The sequence below is a fragment of the Podarcis filfolensis genome (assembly GCF_964270895.1).
Source record: "Podarcis filfolensis genome assembly, chromosome: 5".
Taxonomy (NCBI): domain Eukaryota; kingdom Metazoa; phylum Chordata; class Lepidosauria; order Squamata; family Lacertidae; genus Podarcis; species Podarcis filfolensis.
Window position 1 is genome coordinate 77,843,412 of NC_139608.1, and position 21,568 is coordinate 77,864,979.

The window sequence follows — 21,568 nt, forward strand, 5'->3', positions numbered from 1 at the left end:
AAAAAGTTTATCACTTCAGGAGAACTATTCTCCCCTCCCAGTTTCAGGATAAAATAATTGTTCCAGGACCGATAATTATGTTGGTTACAGAACTACACCATCTGGAAAAGGCTCTCCACCAATAATATCATTTTAGCATCTCTGATTTGTCCCTGCCTACACCACACTTAAAACACTATCCACCACTTTCCCCTAGCCTGTTAAGGAAGGTAGAAATAAAATACATTAATAACATATAACTAGAGGTTCCTCAAAATCCACACCTATTGGCCATGTCTCAGAGGCTCCTGCCCCTAACAATAGACCACAACACAAAACTCAGCACAGGATTGACTTTCACATGTGAGTAGCATGAAGTATTTTTCACTATGCCTTGAAATACTTCACCAGATAATATGACCTATGGCCATTGACCCTATGAAACACTTGCTCAGGAAGTGAGCCCCATTGAACACAACTGTCATGACTTCCAGGTGCAGGGAAATATCCATAGAACTGGGGTGTTTGAAGTCTGGGGCCTCACCTGTTCACAAAGCTCCCACAGTGGTACCCCGGGTTACAGACGCTTCAGGTTACAGATGCTTCAGGTTACAGACTCCGCTAACCCAGAAATATTACCTTGGGTTAAGAACTTTGCTTCAGGGTGAGAACAGAAATGGCAGCGGGAGGTCCCATTAGCTAAAGTGATAGCTCAGGTTAAGAACAGTTTCAGGTTAAGAACAGACCTCCAGAACGAATTAAGTTCTTAACCAGAGGTACCATTGTATTGCTAAAGTGGAGAAACGTGCTAAGAGGAAAGCACGCTTGGCAAATGAACACCATGATCAACTCCTGCCCGGAAAACAATGTCTCCACTGTGGAAGGAGGTGTGGATGCAGAATTGGCCTCCACAGTCACTTATGGACTCATTGTTAAAACTGTGTTTATTGCTATCCTTTCTCCTCTCAGTTTCCTCTTTTCCAGGCAAAACATACCCAGCTCCTTCAACTGTTCCTCATAAGGCTTGGAGGGGACCATGAGGGCCTCACAATACATATATACATACATACATACATACATACATACATGAATAACATGATGCATGAGAGGTCAGGCATTGCAGAGGTGATGCAGTATCCCCATGGATACCCTGAGCTACTTTTCAAATGCCTGGCTGCCATTGTTATATCAGAAAGCATGTGATACACTTGCAGCTCCTGCAAATGTGTGATATTCAGCACACACTTTAATATGTGCAGATCCCCTTCAAAAGCATCACAGAAAATAAATGGCTGACTCTTAGTGAACATTAGGAGACTCTTCATTTCTGCACTATGTGAAATAGTTCCAACAAGCAAAACATGCAGCAACTGCAGCCAACAGTATTTTTCAGAATTTTCCCAGTATCTCGGCTTCTGGTAGAACACTCTTGACAGCCCCCTCCCTGCCTTTGCAATCAATCCAGATGAACCAAAATAGTACCCATTAATAAAAAATAAGTTCCAAAGCCAATTAGCTCAAGTACTCTTTAGCAAAACTTTCCCAGGATTTGCATCTGGGAGAAAGAGAGTTCTTTGTGGGTACAGCTATACACATAAGAGTTCTTGACACACATTATAATGAATGTTCACAGACTGGGGGCACAGCCTGTTGACACAATATTGCTCCCTCCCTCCATGCATATGATCTTTGTATTTGGCAGCCAACTCTATGCAACTGGTGAGACACAGCATCTGCTTACAGTGAACTATCTATGCCAAAAACAATTTTAAAAGATGCAGCTTTCTTGCACCCAGGAAATTTATGAGTTATGCAAACAATTGGGGGTGGGTAGACCAGTTGCTGAAAAGGATAAAAAATAAATAAATCCCCAGACTTATTTACTTACGTATGTATTTTAGCACGTTCTTCAGCATGTGATGCCAGGGTGGGTTTCAACATAATTAGAACAGCAACAATTGTAAAGCTATAAAGAGCAGACAAAAATACAACACTAAAATTGAGTCCTAGCTACACGAATCGCAGCAATGCCCAAGATTCCATAAACACTGAGGCGAACAGGTAGGTCTTTGCCTGGCACTAAGAGACCAAAAGCTTCAGTGCCAGATGTGCTTCCAAGTATCCTCTCCAACTGGATTCAGCTACAAATAGATAAAACATGCGTCCAAATATAAAATGTGTACATATTCATTTGCCCCGGCTAGAGCTTGGAAGGGAATGCTTGCTTCAACAGTGAAGCAGCTCAGAGTGGGAGCTTGTATAGGAGCTGGAAGCTCCACTCCTTCCTGGCTCTCAGGGAGGCCCTGATGCAAGAAGGTTATTCCATGCACTTCCTTCTCTTCCCATGTTACCTCATGTGTTCTGCAGCTGAGGCCTTGAAACTCCTGCTTGGCTCACTCTCCCCTCTGTTCCTGTGGCCCTGGGGGACATGCAGAACGGTCTGAGAGCTATCCAGGCAGCTGGTGTGGGACCCCAAGTCCTGGGGCAGGGATGTTTGGTTGGAACAGTTCTTTGAGGTCACTGGCAGTGTGTAGATAACAACAACAACAACAACAACAACAATATCTGTATGCTGTCCATAAAGACGATCATTGTTGCCTGATAATCGTCTTCCAAAGCAACTACTCTATTCTGAACTTAAAAATGGAAAGCGCAATGCTGGTGGTCAACAAAAGAGATTTAAAGACTGTCTCAAGGCAAATCTAAAAAAATGTAGTATAAACACCGACAACTGGGAAACACTGGCCTGCAAGCGCTCCAGTTGGAGAACAGCCTTTACCAAAGGTGTCATGGGCTTTGAAGACACTCAAACTCAGGACACAAGGGAGAAATGTGCTAAGAGGAAGGCACACTTGGTAAATCCACACGTCCCCACTGTGGAAGGACGTGTGGATCCAGAATTGGCCTCCACAGTCACTTATGGACTCATTGTTAAAACCATGTTTATGGAAGACAATCTTACTCGGCTACGAGGGATCACCAAAGAAGAAGAAGGACTATCCATAAATCTTAGAGTGCTTCACAACATAAAATTACAACATAAAAAAACAAATAAAAATCAGAACAAAACAAACTAATAATCCCCTCTTCCCAGGGTCAATAAGAATCCCTAAGAAGCTGGCAAGGCAGATCTTCGGGGTAGGGTGGGGTGGTTCCTACTTCCCCTGCTCCTCCTCCTAAGGAGGCTTCAGTTTCAAAGTTTGAGCATGTCTGTACCCTGAAGGTAAAACACTTGCCTACAGCTTAAATCATATCCTCTCCACACACAATAAATCTACTATGCACACAGCAAATTCAGGGCATATCAGAACTGGCCCATCAACAAAGAGATCGGCTGGTTATTTTGCATACAGGCCTAAACAGATTGCTTTTTCAGACCCTTTTTGAATAAATAGAATGGGATAGCAACAGCACCCCCTAGATTTAGGGCTGATTCATGTATTGTACATTAGACATTCAGAGTCCAAGCTTTCACATCTCCTCAAACACTAATGTGGTGAAGTGGATTCATAGTGTAACCAGAGTCAGAGCAACGTGGAGTCCAGCCTCAATGGGGAGGTGAAGGTGAGCAGGATGAAATGAAGGATGACAGGCTGGGGTTATGTAGGGCTGTGTGAGCACAGCCTGACCCACAGATGGGACTCAGAACATGAGTGTGTCAATGCCCCCCATTGGATGTATTAGGTTCATTCTGAATTCAAAATAAACTATACATCAGCAACTGGTATACTGGCATAAATGCATCCTGCTCAGGGGAATTATATGGGCATGGTTTCTGAATCTTTTCAGTCTGTAACAGTCATAACATTTTACACAGTAAAAGCAACTGTTAGCCTGTCCCCCCACATTATATCTTTTTCTCATGATCTGAGGTGTCAAAGACAAATGGTTGCTGGATGTATTGCACCCAAGTCACTGCCACAGGCCTGTTTCTTCATGCTCAGCCCAGGTAGGAAAGATGGAACTAGAAGCCAAGGTCCTGAGCGGAGAAGGAATTTGTTGAACAGGGCTTTGGAAGGGAAGGGAGAAGAGGACAATGCTGAATGGGGAAGCTGATTTGGAGGGGAGATATTAGGAGTTCAGGTTGCTTCAAGAGAAATGAAATGAAAGGTAAGAGGTTTGGAACCCTCCTCCTTGACTGTGAAATTTAATGGACAGCAGTCAGTAATACTTTTATGTAATCCATCATAACCCTGCATAGTGCAATGGTAGATATGAGATTCAGCAAAAGATTTTAACATCAGTGTTTACATAATATTCCAGTTAATTATAATAAAAGATAAATAAGAATCAATGGACCATGAATAAAAAAGTCATCAAATACTAGAAAGATCCAGAGTTGAATTGAAACAAGAAAAATTGTTATAATCTGAAGTCTTAAGTTTCTACTTTGGTTAATTTTGAAATGTATTTTTTAAATATATATATATATATATATATATATATATATATATATATATGCAGGATTGATGTTTTGATATTAACATTCAGCTGTTTTGATTGACATGAATGCAAAAGGTTTCCTAAATTCTATGACACATTGGCTGTCAAATTCTATCAACTGCTGAATGTCTGATGTTTTCAGCTATTGACATCAACTGGATACTAGCTGTCAAACAGTATACAATGTTGCCACAGAAAGAAAAAAGGTGGATACCACATTAAAGGTGGATACCACATTCCTAATTCAATCTACTTTTAACCTTTGCAATCTAGTTTCAAGCAGCAAGGTCTAATTCACTATTGCACTGACCTTGGTGGTAAAGCAAGTGTCAGAGCAGGGAAAGAATGAATGCTCGTGAATAATATATGCAGCATTTGGGCTACCAGAAGGTTTTCCTTAATGTGGAAGTCATGTATGTGTCCCTATGTCATCCTTATTCTCCATCATCATGTATAATTCACTAAGCCACAAGCAAGAAGACACTTTCTGTTTGGGCTGGAACTAGCGCCTATCTCCTGAGCTCTTGATAGGAGCACACAACCTTATTTTTAAATGCACACCTCTTTTTTCTTCTGCAATGCCATTGTTATCAACAGGAAAAAGATACCTCGGGTTAAGAACTTAATTCGTTCCGGAGGTCCGTTCTTAACCTGAAACTGTTCTTAACCTGAAGCACCACTTTAGCTAATGGGGTCTCCCACTGCCACTGCGCCACCGGAGCACAATTTCTGTTCTCATCCTGAAGCAAAGTTCTTAACCCAAGGTACTATTTCTGGGTTAGAGGAGTCTGTAACCTGAAGCGTATGTAATCCGAGGTACCACTGTACTAGAAACTTGAGTCTTCAGCAGATATAGGAATCCAGCTACACTTCTAGCTGGAAGGGTAGTAAATACATCCAGCAGAAGTGGTGGATGCAGCACCCTGGACAGCTTCAGCTGCAGTGGTAATACTTAAGACTGAGACCTTCCTCCTCAACTTCTGTTTCAAGAAGGTTTGGGTGCCATGGGCATCTGGCTCCAGATCCCTCTCACAAAAGTCTAGATCATGCATGAATAATTTTATCTCAGAACCAATGAACTCCACCCTACACCTTTGTTAGGAATAATGGTTTCAGCAGAAGACATAGCAGAAGAGATAAGCTCTTATTTACAAGTGCCAGGCAGACACCTAGCATTAAGTCCTTTCCAAATACAAGAACAGCAGTGCAGCATAGATGGTTTAAATACTATTTACAGTTTTAACTGCCTTCTCATCAAAGTGCAAGACTGTTCAGAGAGCATGTGAGCCCCTCAGTACGCCATAAATGGTGCTTCCAAACAGCATGCATGACTTTTCTCTGCTTCCGTGCCGAGGCATCTGAAACAGCCAGCTTGGAGTCAACAACATTTTATGCTGCCAGAAACATTTGTGTTACTGCCAATTAATCTGTGGTCGAGTAATTGGAGAGTGAAAGGAGTGGATGTCAGTCTAGTTATAATGCTGTGCCTTTATATTTAATGAGTAATGAGATCTGTCATATCTACAACTACCAATAGGAGGGAGACAGCTGTGGTTATTAGCTACTTATGAGAATAAAGCATATTTACTAGTAAATCCTCACTTAAATCATTCCTGTTTCCAGAAATTACACTCTCCTTATTATTAACACAAATGACATGGAGGTCACATGAATGCTAAGGGTGTGTAAGGCCATCATCATTTTTCTCAGAAGGAATTTTGACAGTCCATCCAAGCTGAACACTGCTAGGGGCATATTTTCTCCCCACCACATTGTTCTAGATATGAGCAGTTCCCAATACTGTTTTCAAGCTTAGAGCAGCTGAAGAGATCAAACTGAGGTCTCCCCAACCAGTTAGCTATTTGCATGTGTGGGTGGTGCTATTTTTCTAGAAAAAGAGGTACCGGAACTCACCATGAGTGCCTCCCTTATTCTCTCATAATGGCAATGACATCCACTTGGGAGGTGTTGGAACTGAGTCCCAGTGAGTTCTGGCTCAAAAAGAGTCCTGGTGCTAAGTACCCAAGCAGCGTGGGGACAAGTCAATGACCATGAGAGGCAAACACTACGCAAATTAGCTCTCACCCCATGTATAATTAAATCACAAGGGAAATGTGCTTTGTGTAGTGAATTGGGGGTCTGGCTTCTCCAAGTGAGCTTGATGGATATTTCTCAGGAGAACTCTAGTTCCTCGAGAGTGTGAGTCAGACCAGACTTTGGGTCCATGGCCTTCCCAGTTTATCAGAAGCCATGGCTGGTGCTAGCAATTGGGAACGTTGAACAGTTGCTGAGATCCAGACCACTTTGGAGGTCAAACAGGCCAAGAGCCAGTACTGTTGCTTCTGGGACACTCTCTCAATTCCATGGTGACATGGCCAAATCAGAGGGAATGATTGCACAGCTTCTTCTGTCATAGCCCGCCCCCCTCTGAATAGTACTTCAAGACTGCAACAGAATGAGAGGGGCTCACTGACGTTATCCTGCCCAGCATATCACAAAACCTGGCACTGCAGATCCTGCTGAGCCTCACAACCCCAGCCTCTGTCGTAGCTCTTGCTTCAGCCATAGGAAACCATGTTGAATCATTCATATTGTCATGGCTTGGCTTTAAAAGGGTTAACCTAAGCCCTGCCCTTGTAAAGGCTGGAGTGTCAGCATTTTTTTCTGCCTTAGGCTACTGGAGCAGCTGAGCATCTGGAGATCTGAAAGCCCTTAATTCTCTCTCCCCCCCCCCATGTTGCCATTCTGCAGTTGGCTGGTGCCTGTGTTTTGTGTATATGTATGCGGCTGACATGGATCATTACACACTGTAACCACTCCTTTGAAACCATTACAAGATCAATGCCGAGCTGGTTCAAGGATACTGCTAGGTGTTTTGATTGGGCAGAACCTTAGTGTGCTTTGCTAAATGAGGCACAACAGTATGGATTGAAATTGGGGAAGGTGGAATTAAAACTCACCAGGAGCAGGAATAAAACCTCTTGGGTTTTCCCACTCCTTGCCAGCCTTTATGATTATTATTTCTTTATAATGCTCTGAACATTTAAAAGATTTTTACAGGCTAGTCTGCCCTATGGTGCAGCAAATGTCTTGTTTAGTGGGCAAAGTTCCCAGACAAAAGCAAAAAAGATGCATTGGATATTCCCGCTCTTCCTGCTTGCGCGGTAAAAATGTCATCCCTGTCTACTATTCAGCTTAGCAATTCAGACCCCATGGTACTGGCAGCAAGAAAGAGGCCTTTGAAATTACCTTTAATTATGACTGCTCAGGCAAATAGTAAGTTGGGAAACACAGAGACTAATTCTTCAAGTAACATTTAGAAAAGCAACACTACAGTGTGGTCTAGAGGATAGAAACAGAGAATTTAAAGATCTGAGCTCAGTTGCTATGAGATCCAGTGGAACTGCTACATAGCTTTGGTGAAACCATTGTGTTTCAATCTGAATTCTCAACATGCAAAATTGGCCTTATAACAATGGTAGGTGTGCCAACTAAACATAGTTCGGGGAAAATTTAAATGTGAAAGTAATTGAACATGTTTCAGTTCATAGGGCTATAATTTTATGTGCACCACCAGGTAACCAGCTTCACTTTGTGGTGGTGAAACTACTCCCCCCTCCTGGCAAATGTTCCACAGGTCAAGTCTAAAATGTTGGTGTAGTATCACTCAAGCACACTTAGATATCTGCCCAGCAATCCATCTACCCACCCACACACACCATTTAACATCCTGTACATGTGTGTTTGTCATGAACCTATTGTGACTATTTCCTGGTTAATGCGAGGCAGGCAAGAGTTCAGACCTGACTCTCTACCCCAGCTAGGGCCATTTGCTCTCTTGCTCTGGTATAACAGAGTGATGCCCCCTCATTCAAAGGGCAGACCCCAGAGCAGGTCCAGGGACAGTTCTAAGGGCTAAGCCCCCAATTTTTTTAATGGAGCCATCGCAAATAGCTTGGGACATGTATGTAGAGGAATGGCATTGCCCTTTGTCTTCCTGGCAACTGTCCTGGAAAGCAAAACAACAACAATTGTTGTTGTTGTTGTTGTTTCCCTGATCAGTTGGTAAGGCTAAGTGCCAAGACACTCTGCTGATTTGTGTTTTTCTTGTGGCTTCCATCCAGTCCCATCCAGTCTTGTGGCTCCCAGTTCAGTCCCATCCAGTCCAACATCTCACATTTTGGACAATCACTTTGTGATTCTAGGTATGCAAGAACCCATGGGGAGAATCTCAATTATACATATACACACACACACCACAAACAATGTACAGGGATGAAACGTTTGGAATATAAAACGGGGAAAATAATCAATAGGAAATGAGGTCGAGCTCTGGAAAGGCTTGCCTTAGAAGAAATCACACAAAATAAATGCCTGCTTACATATCATCACCACTATCAGATTTTGTCTAAATTGCAAACATCAATATGGTTTGATGTAGTTAGTATTATTATTTGTTAAATTTCTATACCACCCTTTATTTGAGGGCAGCTAACAATATAAAAACACAAAAATACATACCATAATAGCAAACCAAAACAATAACTACCACCCCCTGCCACACATACACAGTTTTGAAGGTTATATATTCTTTAATTTGCCAAAGCCCTGGGAGATGAGGGATATTTTTGCCTGGAGCCTAAAGATATATACTGAAGGCAACAGGTGAGCCTTCCTGGGGAGAGCATTCCAGAAATGGAGAGCCACTACAGAAAAGGCCCATTCTCATGGTGGTTTTAGATGCTGATTGTGGAGTCCAGGTCGGTTCACAGTCCTTGAGGTGTTGCGGTCCTGAGCTATTTAAGGCTTTATAGGTCAAAACCAGCACTTTGAATTGAGAAGGTTGGCGGTTCGAATCCCCGTGACGGGGTGAGCTCCCGTTGCTCGGTCCCTGCTCCTGCCAACCTAGCACTTCGAAAGCACGTCAAGTGCAAGTAGATAAATAGGTACCGCTCTGGCGGGAAGGTAAACGGCGTTTCCGTGTGCTGCTCTGGTTCGCCAGAAGTGGCTTAGTCATGCTGGCCACATGACCCGGAAGCTGTACGCTGGCTCCCTCAGCCAATAAAGCGAGATGAGTGCTGCAACCGCAGAGTCAGTTACGACTGGACCTAATGGTCAGGGGTCCCTTTACCTTTACCTTTACCTTTAGGTCAAAACCAGCACTTTGAATTGAGCTGCCAGTGGAGTCGGGTCAGGGTTGGTGTTATATGCTCAAACTGTATTACACCATTGAGCAACTTGGCCGCTGAATTCTGCACCAGCTAAAGTTTCTGAACCATTTTCAAAGCTATGGGCTCTCATCCAGTTCATTACCAAGGCAAGACAACAGTTCCCCATATGATGCAGATGTAAAGGAGGAGAGCTGTGTGTCATCAGCATACGTATTGCTGACAACATATTCCCAAACTCCAGATGGCCCCACTCAGCAGTTTCATGCAGATGTTAAACAGCATGGGGGATAAAATGAGGCCCTGAGGAATCCCACACTGAAGGCTTCACAGGGCCAAAGAACACTCCCCAAGCATCATCCTCTGGAAACGACCATCCATGTAGGACCAGAACCACCACAAAGCAGTGCCACCCACCCCTAACTCGGACAGCTGCTCCAGTAGGATACCATGATCAATGGTATCAAAAGCCACTGAGAGGTTGAGAATTAGCAAGGGCACATTTCCTCTGTCTCTCTCCCAACAGAGGTCATCATACACGGTGACCAAAGCAATTTTTGTGCCAAAACTGGGCCTAAACTCTGATGGAAATGGATCTATAAAATTAATTTCCTCTATGAGTGCCTGGATCTGGTCTACCTACTCAACAACCTTGCCCAAGAAGGGGAGATTGGCAACTGGCCAGTAGTTACTGAGATTTTTCGAATCCATGGAGAGTTTCTTGAGAAATGGTTTTACCACTGCCTCCTTCATGCAGGAGGGATGCGGGTGGTGCTGTGGGTTAAACCACAGACCCTAGGACTTGCCGATCAGAAGCTCAGCGGTTCAAATCCCCGCGATGGGGTGAGCTCACGTTGCTCGGTCCCTGCTCTTGCCAACCTAGCAGTTTGAAAGCACGTCAAAGTGCAAATAGATAAATAGGTACCGCTCCGGCGGGAAGGTAAACGGCATTTCCGTGCGCTGCTCTGGTTCACCAGAAGTGGCTTAGTCATGCTGGCCACATGACCTGGAAGCTGTATGCCAGCTCCCTCAGCCAATAAAGCGAGATGAGCACCGCAACACCAGAGTGGGTCACGACTGGACCTAATGGTCAGGGGTCCCTTTACCTTTACCTTCAAGCAGGCAAGGGCCATCCCCTCCCACAAGCAGGCATTAATCACCTCCCTGGCCCAGCTAGTTGTCCTCTCCCTGCTAGTTTTTTATCAGTCAAGGGGGGCAAGGGTCCAGAGCACAAGTAGTTAAAGATTTGGTTGATATGCTTGTTTCAAAGTATTTGCTATATTTAGCTCACACAAGGACAAAATTGGATTCTGAAAATTATTTCCCGCCGGCTCTGCCCAAATGTTTAATTCTATGAATTGTTTCAAATTTATGGTATGAGCGACCTTGAGCTACTATAGAAAAGCTACATAATAAAGATACCATGGTCAATTATCTCTCTCTGCTAAGTTCTCTCTATAAAAAAAGTACGAATCACTGTGAATCAAGTTCTTCCCTGTAGAATTTTAATCAGGAAGGATGACGTTCTGCACAAGCCTTGCGCCTCCACATGAAGCTGGGCCATAACTCTCACAGTCCTTGACCATTTGCCACATTGGCTGGGGCAAACGGAAGTCGGATGCTGACATCTGGAGGGCACTAGGCTGTTCTATACATTATGGCTGAGCTCACAGGTTGTTGCTCAACAGGAGATGGAGAAGGAAGCCCCCTCCTGCCTGTTTTAGGGTTCTTAGTGAAAGGCAGGAGGAATGGCTTAAGGCAGGGCCTCCCTACCTTGGGTCCCCAGCTGTTTTTGGACTACAACTCCCATCATCCCTAGCTAGTAGGACCAGTGGTCAGGGATGGTGTGAATTGTAGTCCAAAAACAGCTGGAGACCCAAAATTGGAAAACTCTGGCTTAAGGGACAGGCCTACGAATGTTTCACCTCACGTTATTGTTGTGGATGGTTAAAAAACAAGCAAACCAATCCTCCTGTCAGGCTGGGAACATGCTGTCATTCACCCAGTTTAGGATATTCCACCATTCTCCAGCAGAGTTTCTCTTCTTCCAGCAAAGGAAGCGCCTCATGTATATGTCAAACAAAGCTTCAGTAATAAAGGAAATTGTCACACAGTAACATGCCAGGAGAAACTAAAACGACACCAGCAGGCAAGGAGGACAGTTGGCCTCTCCAACTGAACTTCCCTGAACACCCAAAGGGAGGGGCCAATTCCGGAACACAACACAAAAGCCCCGCCCACCAAGATGACAGACATCCTGCTAATCAAATGATGCCCCAGGGTTCTGCTTCATTGTTTCATCTCACGCTCTTCAGAATGCAAGAACTTTGCAAAGAGCAGTAGGCCTGCATCCTGCCATGCCGGAGCTGATTTTCAGGCACTCCTTAAGAATTCACGGAACTAGGAAAGAAGAACTTAAATATTGTATATACGTTGTTTATTATATGTTCTGTATAAGTTTTTGTATTGATATTGTTTGCTTGTTTTCATTTCATTTTTGTTAGTTTGTTTTGTTTGTTTTTGCTGTTCTTTACTATTTTTATGTTCAGTTGCTAAGCAGTTGGCTCCTTACCTCTCTCACCCTGACCTAGCCACTGTGTTCCATGCGACAGTCACCTCCAGACTGGATTATTGTAACTCACTCTACGTGGGGCTGCCCTTGAGACTGACCCAGAAACTCCAGTGGGCGCAGAATGCCGCGGCGAGACTCTTTACAGGGTCCTCGCTGCGGGATCACATTCACCCAGTGCTATACCAGCTGCACTGGCTCCCAGTGGAGTACAGGATCAGGTTCAAGGTGCTGATTTTAACCTTTAAAGCCCTATACGATCTAGGACGCTCATACCTATGGGACCGCCTCTCCTGGTATGTCCCATGGAGGACCTTATGGTCTTCAGACAAAAACATCTTGGAGGTCCTGGGCTACAGGGAGGTTAGGCTGGCCTTAACCAGAGCCAGGGCTTTTTCAGCTGTGGCTCCGATCTGGTGGAATACTCTGTCACAAGAGACTAGGGCCCTGTGGGACTTGACATCTTTCCACAGGGCCTGCAAGAGAGAGCTGTTCCACCAGGCCTTTGGTCGGGCACAGCCTGACCCCCTCCTTTGGCAATCCTCACAGAACTCTAGCCCAATGGTTGCTACTAATTTGATTTGAACTGATTTTTTAATGAACTGATTTTAGAATGTTGTATTATTTTACTGTTGTTAGCCGCTCTGAGCCCAGCTGGGGAGGGCGGGATATAAATAAAATTTTATTATTATTATTATTGTATGAATGTGTATGTTTGTGCTATTATATATAGAGAGAGAATTCATGGAACGTACAGTACAATGGTATATGCATGTCTGATCGGAAGGGGACACCTTTGTGTTTAATGGGTTCTACTCCCTGGTAAAGGGGTACAAGGCAGTGACCCAGGTTTAGGATTGTTGTTTGGGTTAGATCAGAGTTCTTGTACCTTTAGCAGCTCTCTCTCTCTCCAAGCAGGACCAGGTTGAAGAGAGGCAACAATGACTGTGCTCACTCCAAAGGCCCATGGGGCAGCCATTTTGTAAATCTCAGCACTCTCTCAAAATCCAAACTGTGCCCCGTGGCCCAAAAAGGTTGGTGACACCTGGCCCATGTTATGATAGCACTTAGGGGCAACACTGTCCTGGGGGGGGGGGTTAGTGAAGACGCACTCAGCACCCCCCCCCCTCATGGAAGATACTATCATATAAAGACTCAACAGATGACTATACTCCAACATCATGGGTTTGGACTCCCAGGCATTGATCTGCTGCAGGGGGAGAGAAGAGGATGAGCCAGGGTACAGAAGTCTTGTGGTGTGCAAGGAGGTGACTAAAGACCCCCCCATTTAAATGCTGCTTATGGGCACCACTGCAATAATGCAAACTGGAGGAGGGGTAGCTGGACTATGCAGTCTCCCTTAAACTACCCAGCCAATTTTAAAGCTGAAAGTGCTGAATTCTCTCTCTCTCTCTCTCTCTCTCTCTCTCTCTCTCTCTCTCTCTCACACACACACACACACACACCTATTCCCCCTTTTACGGATATGCTGTTGTGCATACTGGGGCCATTGCGAAGGCAGCAATTGGAGCTGTAACTGTATTAAGGTATTGTACCGAGTAAATACAGATCACAATCAACTTGCAAACAGAATTTTAATTAAGTGCTGCCAGGAAACTGCAATAAACTCACCATACCTCATGTTTTATTATATTATTTCTATCTCTTTATCATTTGTGTGGCAGCAAAAGCAATGGAAGATGGGGTTTGGCAATGCAGAGAACAGCAGTGAAATGGATACAAAAATAATGGTGTAAATAATGCCACCATGGCTCCCAGGGAATAGGATAGTCTATAAATCTAAATAAAAGAATGAACAATATGGATGGCGATTAGAATCCAGTTTCTCCTACTTACTTTATATGCATTAAACAAGAAATGAGCTTGTGTAATCTCAGCCACGAATACGTAAAGAGAAAACACTCTCTCTCACTGTATATTATTTCAATACGTTGATCATAATAGATATAGAAAACTTAAAACAAAGCAGTGATTAGGGGTGAGAGTAAGCATGTAAATGATACAATATTGTGGATTTACATAGGTGGTTACATGGGTAACAGGATCTCACCCAAACATCCTGATGAACAAGGTTTGTATAATCTTTCCCTGTCCTTTTAGTCTAGAACCAGAACAATTCCCATAATTCCAAGACACATGGCAAATGTACTGTACAAACTTGCCAGCAGGCATCTGTAAGAGGGTGGCAAGCTTGGGCGCTGTTTGGGCCACAGAACCAACAGAAGGACCATTGCCCTACAGCACCATGATGTTCATTCAGTTTGCATGCAGCACCCAAGGTTAGGTGCCCTGGAAGCAGGATGCCTTGTCTGAGGGCCCATAGTTCTGGAGTTCATTGGCAGTGTGTCAAACTGAGACCTCTCTGACATAACCTTAGCATAGAAAAACATTGCTGCATGTATCCTGCTCTAGTAACGTTAGAAAGTCTGTGTCAAATGTAAGAAGAAAGAAGTCCTTTACTGAAACAGGATTGCCATCTAACTGAGGAGAGACCAGCCTGAATGTTTGCTGTTTCATTTCTGGTTTTCGGAGCAGGAAAGCAAAGGGTGAGGTAGCACCTGCTTTTCTACCTTCCTTTTTTGGAAGGTGTATGATGAATAGACTCCTTTCCTTTATCACTCCTGTAACGCAGAAGGTAGGCAAAAGAAATGGCTCAGCAAATAAAGATGTGGGAGTTGCCTGGTGTGCAACAAAAAAGCAAAGCTTCTACTGCTCAGAGGGGAGTCTGCACAAAGCTTAAGGGCCATTTTCATACATGCATGCTCATCACTTGATGTCAGCAACCTAAAGCGATGGTTTGCATGCGTGGAACAGCCTTCCCAGAACAACTGAGGCACAACATAGGCAGAACTTTCTGATGGTAAGAGCTATTCAAGAGTGGAACAGACTCTCATGAGAGGTGGTGGACTCTCCTTCCTTGGAGGCTTTCAAGCAGAGTTTGGATGACCACCTGTCATGTATGATCTAGTTGAGACTCTTTCATTGCAGGGGGTTAGAGTAGATGACCCTTGGGGTCCCTTCCAATTCTATGGTTCTATGGTTCTATGTTACATCAACAGCCATGCTACAGAAGAGATACTGTCCTGGCCCAGCAGGTTTTGTTTACGTAGATTTCTTCTTGCTTCGGGCACTGAGACTCTGTGAAGCACAGCACTTGGAGGAGAGAAGCTTTCAGCGGCTCTGTTGGGAAGCTTCTTTAATGCAGCTCTTAAGCACTAAATCAGACAGATCATCCACCAGAGTTTCCCTTGCCAGCTAGGAAGATAGATTATTATAAGGAATTTAAACAAACAATTCCCATTGTCCATCTGGCACAGATCTCGAGAGCCCTACCTTGGAGCTGATTCATATCAACTTCTCAGCGTTAATAACTTGGAAATCTCTCATCTTATACAACCTCTTTGAAGTGAATTATTATTCATTTATTCTCTTTTCTGCCAAGCTCTCTGGCTGAGAAATACAGGATTGGCTGAGATAGAAGGAGGAAGGGCCCCCTACTTGTTCTTATTTTGCTCCCTATGTTTAGCCCAAAACCACATTGCAACTGAAATGGAGGATAATAGCACTGCGAAGTTTAAACTTCCCTTAAAATAGCTGTTTATAAATGAAAGAATGATTTCAGTTGCTGCTAGAAATTCTACACTCTTATCTGTCACAAATGCTTGAGCACAAATTTAGGATGATTGGTTACAATTTAGGGGGGTGTCATGCAAGTCCATCAGAAGGGTAGTCTCCAGCATCCTCGTTTTTTACTGTATAGTTCACAAGACTGCAGATGATACTTTCATTAGTTTATATTAAAAATGAAGGTATTTAATAGACTATATTTAATATGCTACCAAGGCAACATGGGTTCTTAACAGCTAGCAATAATATAAAAAAACAAAACTTTTGTAAATATTTAAACCCACAGTTTATCAGCCAACCAATATGACCCAACCAAAGCCAGTAACAGCCACCAGACTCTCAGAAAGAACAAAAGAACATCTGTTATCTAAAAGACATCAGCAGCTGGCCTCCCTAAGCAGAGTTCTCCTTAAAGAGAATCCTATCCATGCCCCCTGCCTTGTGATCATATGAACTGTCCTAAGGGTAAGGGAGAATAATACACGCTTTTACTGTGGCCATCAACCACCTATAAAACACTGATGTGAATGAGGATGGTGAAATGAACGGAAGGGCTCAGGAGCTCATGGCCAGTGACACACCTTCACAGGAGAATATGGTGTGTGCATGTTGCTGTATCCTGAAGAGAGACATCAACATTTCATATAAGCAGTTTTTTATTTGCTCCGTTTAAAGCAGGCATAGGCAAACTCGGCCCTCCAGATGTTTTGGGACTACAACTTCCACCTTCCCTGACCACTGGTCCTATTAGCTAGGGATGATGGGAGTTGTAGTCCCAAAACATCTGGAGGGCCAAGTTTGCCTATACCTGCTTTAAAGATTTGCAAAAATTGTCATATTTGCCTGAGAAGGGACTCGGGGGATAAATCCAGCCTCATAAAGCAAGAATGCTTAGCTCTAGTTAATGCATCAAGGGGTTAAGACCACAGAATAAGCTGTTTTGCCAGACATACTGAGGTGACAATCCCTCATATGGGGAGCAAGGGTTAGTAAAGAGCTCTTTTTAAACTCTCTTCTACCACATGAATCTGACCAGAAAGGATGTCTGGGCTGATTGCTCCAAGCCCAGACAGCATGTTTTTAAACATTTTGCTCAATTCTGAAACTAAGTTTTACTACTGACAAAATTCAGGAAGCCAGGGACTGAATCAATGCAGAATCTGAGTGAATCTCACTTCTTTTCATCAGGACCCAGCACCAGTCATTGGCTAGGAGACCATGACTTCACTTGGCTTATCAATAAATATTGTTAATGCCAACAAAGGTAGCTCGAATGTGGAAAACATGACTAACTGTGATGGGATGATGAGCTGCTTGTGCGTAAAATCCTGATCCCTCAGAGTTTGGCTAAGTTCCCAAACCTCTGTCTGTGATGGAGCTCCTTAAGCGTGGCTCCATCAATCGCTCGTTGAATCGGACAGTGGGCGTTTACGGAACTTCTTCCAGCATAAAAGCTCCTTAACGGAAACACGTCTTCTGGACTCTCGGCGTGACAGTTTCCGCCGAGGAGTGGGTGTTCCTACGGGAGGTCCTGAAACCCCCCCACTGTTCTCGCTAGAAGTATCTCTGAGCTCTCCCTCCGACTCACTTTCCCTTGGAACTCCACTTCTCCCCCTGCTGGTCCCCTCCTCCGCTGAGTGGTCTCTTTCACCCTCCATGAGCCCTTTCACCTCCTTCGTCTCAGATGACAGTTCCCTGACATCCACCTCCCCTCCAGGGCCCCCTTCACCCCCTTCCCTCCCCTCCTCTGTGGGAGGCGAGGGAGCAAAACCCCTGAAGGAACCTCCCTCATCTTCCGAAGTTTCGAACACTTCCCTCCACCTTTTGCTGTTCCCGGTTTCCAAGTACTCCTCCTCCTCGGAGTCGGTACCTCCTTCCAACTCCGATTCCCTGAATCCCTCCAGTTCTTCCTCATCGTCGGTGGTGCCAAAGTACTCCCTCCGGAACCTCGCTACTGGCTGAGGTTTCCTGGGGAACCTTTGGTGGAACGTTTCGATCAAGACCTCGTCATGGACCTCCTCTGCCTTTACCCAGGTGTTTTCTGACTCCGGTTCCCCTTCCCACGCGACCAAATACTCCACCTGATTCCCCTTCCACCTGGAGTCGATGATTTCCGCCACATAGTTGCGGCTTTCCCTTTCTTCTATGGCTGGCCCCCGTGTGGATACCCCTTCACCTTCCCCCCGGTATGGTGACAGTAATGACCTGTGGAATACTGGATGCAGTTTCATGTGGTTCGGTAACCGGAGTCTGAAAGCCACTGGGTTGACCTGTTGTATGACCTCAAATGGTCCCAATCTTTTGGGTCTCAATTTCTTGCAACCCCCCTTGTACGGCAACCCTTGGGTTGATAGCCAGACCCGACTCCCCACCCTAATTGTTTCACCTTCCCTTCTGCTCTTGTCTGCCTGCCTCTTATATTCTTCTTTGGCCCTTTCTAAGTGGTGTTGGAGTTGACGATGGATCGCTTCCATTTCTTCTACAAAAAGTTCAGCGGCCGGAACACTCCATCTCTCTCCTCCTTCCCCTGGAAATGCCCTGGGGTGGCACCCATAATTAGCCAAAAATGGGCTCATCCCGGTGGACACATTCTCTGCATTATTGTAAGCAAATTCCGCTAGTGCCAACTTTTCGACCCAATCGTTTTCTCTGTCATTGACATAGCACCTCAGGTATTGTTGAAGGATACCGTTTGCCCTCTCCGCCTGCCCATTGGTCTCAGGGTGCCTGGCAGTCGAAAAGTTGACCTCTACGTGCAACAAGCTCATAAGCTTCCTCCAGAATCTGGACGTGAACTGTTTCCCTCTGTCGGACACCAGCCTCAAGGGGGCGCCATGCAGCCTAAAAATATGTTCTACAAACAATTTCGCTGTCTCTTCCGCCGTGACTGCATGTGAGCAAGCTACAAAGTGACCCATCTTAGTTAACTGGTCTACTACGACTAGTATGGCGGTTTTCCCCTGGGATTTGGGCAGATCAGTCATAAAATCTATCGACACCGCCTCCCACGGTCGTTCTGGTGTGGGTAACGGTTCTAATAAACCCGCTGGTGCCCGCCTTTCTCCTTTGGCTCTCTGGCATTGGTCACACCTTCTCACATACTCCCGTACATCCTCCCTCACCTTGGGCCACCAAAACTCCCTGGTCACCAACCACATGGTCTTGTGTTGCCCAAAATGCCCCGCTGTGGGATTGTCGTGCAACTGTTTGAGTACTCTCCCCCTCAATTCCCCTTCGGGGATATATAGTGCCCCTTTGTAATACAATGCCCCGTTTCTTTCTTCAAAACCTCCGGGGTCTTCTCCCTCTCTCCTTAAACCTCTGAGCTTATCCTGGGCGTACTCATCATTGACCGTCCCCTCTACCAGTTCTCTTTGCCCCACCCAGGCCGCACCACACACCCAGTGGTCCTCTGGGATGATATGTCTCTCTTCTGGCGCTCCCTCCCCCTCCAAATATTCAGGTTTGCGAGAGAGAGCGTCCGCTCTGATGTTTTCTGGACCTGGCACGTAGCAGATTTCAAAATGGAATTTGGAGAACTCCTGGGCCCATCTCACTTGTCGTTGGTTGAGCACTCGTGCTGTTCTCCAATACTCCAAATTCTTGTGGTCCGTACACACTTGCACCTTATGCTGTGCGCCAATTAGTAAGTGTCTCCATCTCCGGAACGCTTCGTGAATGGCGAGTAGTTCTCGGTCATATACCGTGTAGTTCCTCTCGGATTTGTTCAGCTTACGCGAAAAGAAGGCACACGGTCTCCATTCCGACTGTCCGATTGCTGTGATGGGATGATGAGCTGCTTGTGCGTAAAATCCTGATCCCTCAGAGTTTGGCTAAGTTCCCAAACCTCTGTCTGTGATGGAGCTCCTTAAGCGTGGCTCCATCAATCGCTCGTTGAATCGGACAGTGGGCGTTTACGGAACTTCTTCCAGCATAAAAGCTCCTTAACGGAAACACGTCTTCTGGACTCTCGGCGTGACAGTTTCCGCCGAGGAGTGGGTGTTCCTACGGGAGGTCCTGAAACCCCCCCACTGTTCTCGCTAGAAGTATCTCTGAGCTCTCCCTCCGACTCACTTTCCCTTGGAACTCCACTTCTCCCCCTGCTGGTCCCCTCCTCCGCTGAGTGGTCTCTTTCACCCTCCATGAGCCCTTTCACCTCCTTCGTCTCAGATGACAGTTCCCTGACACTAACCAATGTGGTGCTCTCCAAATGTTGTGCTACAACTCCTATCACCCCTGAACATTAGCCATGCTGGCTGGAGCTGTTGTCAAACAATATCTGGAGGGTACCACACTGAGTACCCCCACCACCACGTAAAACACATCCCAGAACACAGGGCCTCCTCCTAGTAAAGATCCCAGGGACAAGTGCATTTTGGCTTCCTTAGCTTGTATAACCTTATTAGTAAGATGAATGCCAGTTGCTAACACCCCCCCCCACACACAAATATGGTCTGCATTCTATTACAAAAAGTAATTAAGATTTCCCTCAAGTCACAAGCAGAACAGAAATGTGGTCAGGCAGATTAGAATCGTCCATGGATGCTCAATAGGCATTATGCATTACCATCTCTCACAGTGCCTCTGATTTACAGTGAGTGGTGGACAGCTTTTTGCAATTGTGATGAATAAATTGCTAAATCTCTGACCCAGATCACACAATCCTGTTCTCATCACTGGCCTTTTGCTAACTGGAGAAGCTACCACCCAGCTCACCCCAATTGATGGGGATAATGCGCACACCACAGCAGCAAGCAGCAACAGCAGCAGCATCTCCTTATGTAACTAAACAATCATCTGTTCTGAGAGGTATTAATAAAGGCCAATGGCCAGAGTTAAGCATCTAGCATGTAATTAGAGCATTTAATTAGATGAAAAAAGAAAGTCAGCAGTAGCCAACTTGAGCACAGTAAGAGAAGCTAATACCAGACTACCAAATGAAAGATAAATCACATATATAGTTAAACAGTGGGAGGGTTGCAAGAATACTTTAAAAAAAAAATAAACACAAGAAAAAGAAAATACTATGTCCTGTAAAAAGGGGCAGGACACAAAAAATAAAGCAAGTTACGAACCCTTTGCAAAAATATTTCTCCAGTGGTTTGTTCACATGGATATGGGCATTTCTTAACTTCATTTGATTATTCGGTAGCCCACAGGATTCCACGGAAAACCACAAGGTGAAATGATACAGTGTTTAGTTGTGGTGACTCCTTCATAAACGCAAGCTGTTGTTCATTTACAGACCTCTATTATTTCACATAGCACTTTGCAGAGCAACATAGTAAAGAAGGAAGGTCCCTGCCCCAAGGAGCTTACAATCTGCATGTTGACAAAAACAACAACAAAGGAATGGCAGGGGCAACAGTAAAACTGGGCAAATATGAGCAAATGCAGTCATATGCTCAGCAGGAGAGGAAGACTATATAAGGGGTTAAACTACTGCATCATGGAAGAAGTGGGTCTTGAGGAGAGATTTGAAAGGAAATACAAAGAAGTGATATCGGGTTAGCCATTATGGAAGACATTGCTGTAGAGAACAGTGTACGGCAGTAACTGCAGTCTACAGCATTTACCTTCAGATCTTATCCAAGAAGGTAAGATTACATTGAGAACAATTATTAATCCCAGGGAAATAACTCACACCCCTGATTTTGCTACAAATTATATTGGGTCATGAGACGCCTCATATGAAACTTTCTGGGGGATTTTTATTAGGAGAAATACCCATATTATAAGGGTGTTCTACATCAGGTACCAC

General features: G+C 44.7%; 1 protein-coding gene and 1 long non-coding RNA gene across 3 annotated transcripts in view; one reads left to right on the forward strand and one right to left on the reverse strand.

Moving 5' to 3' along the window:
- NRG3 (neuregulin 3) overlaps positions 1–21,568 on the reverse strand; it is a 577,425-nt gene that overhangs the window by 366,623 nt on the left and 189,234 nt on the right. The gene's annotated exons all lie outside the window — the stretch shown is intronic.
- LOC310763092 lies at positions 13,150–13,983 on the forward strand. Its single transcript, XR_014548474.1, has 2 exons — positions 13,150–13,193; positions 13,845–13,983. It is a non-coding gene; the product is annotated as an uncharacterized lncRNA (long non-coding RNA).